The following is a 6,358-nucleotide window of genomic DNA, read 5'->3' on the forward strand; positions in this document are numbered from 1 at the left end:
GGGTGAAGAGCTCTCTAAGGAACTTGTGTGTGTCGCGCGGCTGGAGGAGAAAATAGAATTGAAGGATCGCCACCGAGTGTTGATGGTTCACACTACTTATGTCACCAACATGTGATTAGTTGTTGCAGGAGATGGAATGGGCCAATCATATAGCAGCTCGAGGAGCTGACCATGGAGTGTGGGCGACCTTCATGGACCGGACATGTCTATGTCCGAGTCCATCCCTCCTATTGGGACCGCAACCCTTCACACCACCATTCGGAGGATGGCCAAGGGGTGGTATGAACCCGATTGAACCAATAGGAGGCAAGGAGCACACTTCCTTTTGAAAGCACTTTGTATATCGCATTCGATAAATACTTTGAATTCCTAGTATACATGTACACACTTGAGGTACCACCTTTAGTGTCTAGAAGCACTAGATTTGACCAAGCAATTGGGAAAGCCTAGAGGCTTCAAAGCAACCTTGACATTCTCTTGATGCACAAGTCATCTCCAACAGGCTATTGCTAGCTCTCCCAATGTCAAGATTGCTCATCTTTTATCTTGTCCTCTTCTAGCCCTTTCTTCCTACCACAATTTTGTTTCCCTATCACTCGGATGGGAAAGAGGTTTCAATTCAATTTTTATTGCATAAATAAATAGAAGATGGTCAGCGATGTGTCGAGGTTATCAATGGGAGAATTCTATGTAAAATTAGCTATCAAACGAGAGCGCATTTTTCATTTTAACCCACTATGTTGCTAGCCTAACTAGGGACATGTATTAGAAGCTACTATATTACCTAATACAGTTATAATGATGAGACAATAATGAATACCCTTACAAGGTATTCAACCATTCTCCTCTAGCCTCACTCTATAAATTTTCTGCGTAAGAGCCACCTAATGAGCGCTTGCCTAAACCACAACACTAAATAGAAAGACAACATTATTCAAAGTAAGAACTTTAGATGCTACACAAGAAGAGCTTATATGTGTATGGTCTTTCAAGACTTACTTTTCATCGCTATAAGGGCCTTATGTCATGGAGAGGAACAAGAGGGGAAATAGCTATTGTTGTTATGCAATGCAAATGCTCTCGGGGAAATAAAGGGGAAATAGGAGGGAAATAAAGTGGGACCAGGGGAAATAGCACCCCATGCTCTAGACCTCATGGTGTTATCCCTACCCTTGAGAACCATTGATGTGACATTTGTCTCCTATTGATGAGACATTTCCTTATATCCCTCTCTCATTTTCCCTTGGATCATCTTGTCATGCATCATGGGAAAAACATCCAAATTAGGCTCTTCTAAGGGAAAACATCTAAAATAGCCATCATTATTTTGCTCATTTTCCCCCTCCATGACATAAGCCCCTAAATCATCCTCTAGAGTCACGTGACCAATCCAAAATAAAAAATTAGTATACATCAAAACCGTGTGGAGACGGCATCCTAGCTTTTTCTACTCTTCATTTTTGCTAAAAAATAGGAACACTTAATACGAAGCCAACGATGATCCAAGCCTTCCAAACGTTGTTAAGTCCATAGCCGCATACACTTTTTGACTGGCTGCAAGAGTGGAGACCAAAGGTTGATGAGATGGAGATGCTCGAGGAGGATAGGCTAAAGTTGGGGCTGGAGCTAAAGCCAAAGTTGGAGTTGGAGTTGGAGTTGGAGTTGGCACTAAGATGGGGGCTGGTGAAGCGTTGTATGGGGTAGGAGCATAAACAAGAGGTGAAGACATAGAGATAAAGATGGAGACAGAGATGGAGATAGAGATGGAGATGGGGTTTGCAAAGGGCTGAAAGGAGAAGGATCAGGAGGGTAGTTGAAAGGTGAAGGAGAAGGGGAAGCAAAGGGGAAGACACTTGGACATGGAAAAGGGAAGGGGACAATGAAGAAGATGTAGAAGGAGATGGAGTTGCAAGGAGGGAGAAAATATGAGCAAGAACAAAGTAATAGAAAAAACTTGAACTTCACGGCAACGGTAATGGCAAGGTGGGGTGGCTAGTTCTTGTGCATGAAATTATGTATATAACAGTTATTTTATCGAGTGCCACTTATTTAATCGAGTGACTTATAGAAAAAGAGCAACACATGATGCTGAACAAGAGCACAACTTCTCATTTTATCCCACTATGCTACTTACCTAAAAATGCCAAGGTTGCCTACATCGCTCGAAATCTTAGGAGCCAAAATTCAGCATTGGAATGTTGGAAGCATTGAAGATGAGTATTTTCTCTTATTGAGTGGGCATTTCAAGGTTGCATTGCCATCTGCCAATCCCAACTTCTTTCTTTTTCTAAATTTGCCAACTTCATGTGTAGGTTGTCAACCTTTCAAGCAGGCAAGATGGCCACATAACTGTGGGGAACCCTCCCCATGTTTGGCTACTTATTGTGGCATTTACACTAGATTGGGATCGAGTGGGAATGCCCTCTAACCTCCTGGCTTATAAGCTTGTGTGGAATCCATATAGGTTGGTGAGCTCACATAGAAAGCTCATGTTAATCACATACATCGCTTACAATCCTTAGTTACTCCATCAAGGGGACCAGTTAGTTCTAAAAATATACTAAAAAGCATAAAAGGTGCAATAAATTGTTTATGTATGTATTTTCATACACACACATACACATAGAGATATATATAGTTTACATAATATAATGTTTGTATACATGTATATATGTGGGGGAGAGGCAAAGTCTTTCCTTCTAAATTCTATGAAAGCCTTAAGTCACCCGTCTTTAGGTCCTTGTGAATGAAAAAGGGTTAAGCCCTTGTTTTTTAGGTCATTGTGAATTAAAAAGTTTAAGTGCTACATTACTTGGTGGACTTGTTATCATTGCACTCATAAGAATGATCATTATGAGAGTAGCAACACTTCTCATTACACGAGCCTTGTGGTCTACTTCACTTTTATTCTAAGAAGCTACTTGAGGCTATATAAGGATTGGTTGACTTTGCATACCAAATGTCCATACCCAAAATCTTGAGGCTACTTTGTTCTAAAAATATACTAAAAAGCATAAAGATGCAATAAATTGTTTATTTATGTATGTATATTGTATGCATGCATGCTTATCTCTACTACCAATGTATGCACTCTCTCTCTCTCTCTCTCTCTCTCTCTCTCTCTCACACACACACACACACACACACGCACGCATGCGTGCGCGCGCACACACACACACACATAGATATTACATAATATAGTGTTTGTATACATGTATATATATGGGGGAGAGGCAAAGTATTTCCTCCCAAAATTCTATGAAAGCCTTTGAACTAGTCTTTAGGTCTTTGTGAATGAAAAAAGAGTTAAGCCCTTGTTTTTTAGGTCATTGTGAATTAAAAAAAGTTTAAGCGCTACATTACTTGTAGGAATTGTTTTCATTGCACTCATCATGACGTTGTCATGTACATAAAGTACCATCATTATGAGAGTATCAACACTTCTCATTACATGAACCTTGTGGTCTACTTCATAAAAATCTACTTGAGACAATATAAGCTTAGATTGGTTGACTTTGCATACAAAATTCCCATACCCAAAATCTTGAGGCTACTGTGAGCACTTCTTCTTGTAAATTTCCATGTATGAATGAAAATTTGGCATCTACCTTATGCAAAAAAAATCCCGGCACAAGCAAAAGATAGTAACAACTAGATCATGTTCATGGGTGCCACTAGTGCAAAATCCTCATGAAGCTCCATGCCTTCTTACTAAGCATAGCCTTTTGCAACCGATCCTGCTTTGTGTTGTCAACTATGTCATCAACCTATAGATTGGCCTAGTTGACCCATCTACAACCCATTAATTTTTTTTCCCTTGGAGTCATTTAAAAAAATCCAATGCATTGGTTCTCTAACTTAAGTTATTCAACATTTGTATGTAGCTTGTTGCAATCTTGACAAAATATTCAACCTCATCTATCCTCATCTGTAAGGTTTTTGAGCCATTTTCATAATGCCATGGTCATGTAGTGCACTTGAGTTGGAACATTTACAAAATGACTTGGGGAACTCCTTTTGATGTGTGTTCTCCCACTTTGCCAAGTATGCTTCAACAATGATCTTGAATCCTTGAAATGTTTCAAGCAATTCAAACCAATTCTTTCGTAAGGTAGACAAATAACTTTTAAGTGGCATCATCTATTAAAGCAACAAAATATTTGTTTCCTGCTAACAATGGCACTTTGTCATGTAATTTTTTCCTCTTTACGGTAGGCAACCTAGCAGAATGTTTTGGATCTTTGAGCCCTCCTTCAACCACGTATCACAATTAGAGACATCAATTTTAAAAAGATCCAATGGTGTGAATTAGAGGTGTTAGTTTTCTTAGGCATAAGCATGCAGCTTTAAAACTACTGTAATCACATTACTTGAAACTCAAACAAAAAGCGATCTTTTGTGCACTCTTCATCTTAGACTACTTGGTTTTGGCATGTAGATCAACCCATCGACAATCACAAACTGTAGTTTCTTTGCAAGTCGGTGTCGCCTTACAACCCACTCCAGATGCAAACTCGCAACTTCTAATGTAATTTGCTTTCAAGGATGCAGAAATTGTTAAATAGATGATTAGGGAGGTATTGCTTTTGTATTTGTGAAGTTCATTGTTAGCGTGCCTATGAAACTTCAAGCTGCTACCACAAGGTGTTTTCCTAGAGCACCTAGTCATCCTGCCCCACTGGTTAGGCTTCTTGGCGAGTTCCTGCAAATCGGTGTAATATTGGCATTGGTTCAACATCTTCACTTGAATTACCGCTTCATTGCTATGGTTGTGGGTGGAAAGCAAAGTTGCATGTCCACTTGGCTACTTCAGGTTATAATCATCCTGTTGGCCATAGGGAATGGGGTTGTGGCTCTGAAAGGATGCGGAGGCAGCTGCACTAACATTCTAGGCAGCGTTGTTCTTGAGGCTCGTTCTTGTTCAAACCTACGTAGAAGTCATTGCTCTTTGTGGTCTACAAGTCGCACGAAGTCATTAGTGTAAAGCCAGTACGTGCACTACTGTAGTAGCTACTTGGCTTTTTTTCTCTTAGTCTTTTGAATCATCCCAGTAGGGGTTCTTTCATAATGATATTGCTCACAAAGCAGTGATGCAAATGAATAAAACTACATCAAATAAAATGTAGTGCGTTTTGAGAAATGGTTGGGAATCCAGGCAAATAGTTTGACAACAAGATTTTGCAAGATTAGCACAGGATTTATCAAGAATTGCAATGGTTTAAGAATGGCAAACATCAAATGTAGAGATTTGAGATAGCTTCTGTGGCCTCCTGGTACGGTTCTAGGCAAAGGTTCAATGCGAATCTGGGCTACGGCAATCTATAGCAGCATTTCGGTGCAAGTCTGCCCACAATATTGACACAAAAAATGGCAAACAACAACTTAAATGGGATGCACAAATTCATCACTCTGCTATGGCTGAGACAAAAAGCATGGTGTGAAATGTCTCGCCAAGTTTATGGCAAAAAAAGGTAAGGGTGCACTTCTTGTATGGGTGTGCAACATAGCCAAAAACGACAAGGCAAGGAGGAGACTGACTGACAAACGAAAATTAATTGAGCAAAGGGAAGAAGATATATGGAAGAGTGCCATGATGGTCGTGCAAGAATTCTTTGTCTAAGATCTATTACACATTTAGCAAAGGGAAGAAGATCTATGGAAGGGTGCCATGATGGTCGTGCATGATGAGTGACTTATTTATAGGAGTTCCTTGTCATGATCATCGAGGGAGCAAAGCAAGACCCTTTGTTGCCCCATCAAAACAACACAGCTTATGCTATAACCGTGGCACATTTGTCAGCAAATTTTGGTGATCAAGAGGGTGTTAATGTTGTCGAGGAGTATTTATAAGAGCAAGCGACACTAAGCAAACCATTCTCTACAATCACAAGTACATAGTTTCCTCATAATTCTAAGGTTTTACCCACATTGATTCTCATTCATGTATTTCCAATTGCAATGTTTTTGCTTGATTCCTTGGTGCCGTTGGGACGTGAAGACTAAGAGGTGTAGAAATTCCTCTAGAGACTACTTGTAATTAGAGGAGGTATGCTAAATACTAGGGGCGAAATGTATGTTAGTAGTTCGTAGCTCGGCACTCCTACACAAGAGAAAGTTCATGAGCTATGATTGAAAGATGCAACAACGGAGGAGAGATGTGGGGACAAGAGAGTGTTCGAAGAGACGGGGGATGGGTGTCTCAGTACTCGACAATATCTGGCTGAATCTCGTTGTGGTTATGAACCTCTTGTGATCTTAGATATATCCTCGATATATCAATTGTTGATACATTTTTTACATGACAGATTGTAACCGATTCACTCCTATCAAATTTCGGATCTCGAGAAGGTTGGCTAGT

Source organism: Dipteris shenzhenensis, chromosome 20 (genome assembly GCF_047967505.1).
Source record: "Dipteris shenzhenensis isolate YYH24624 ecotype China chromosome 20, Dip_SZ_1.0, whole genome shotgun sequence".
Lineage (NCBI taxonomy): Eukaryota > Viridiplantae > Streptophyta > Polypodiopsida > Gleicheniales > Dipteridaceae > Dipteris > Dipteris shenzhenensis.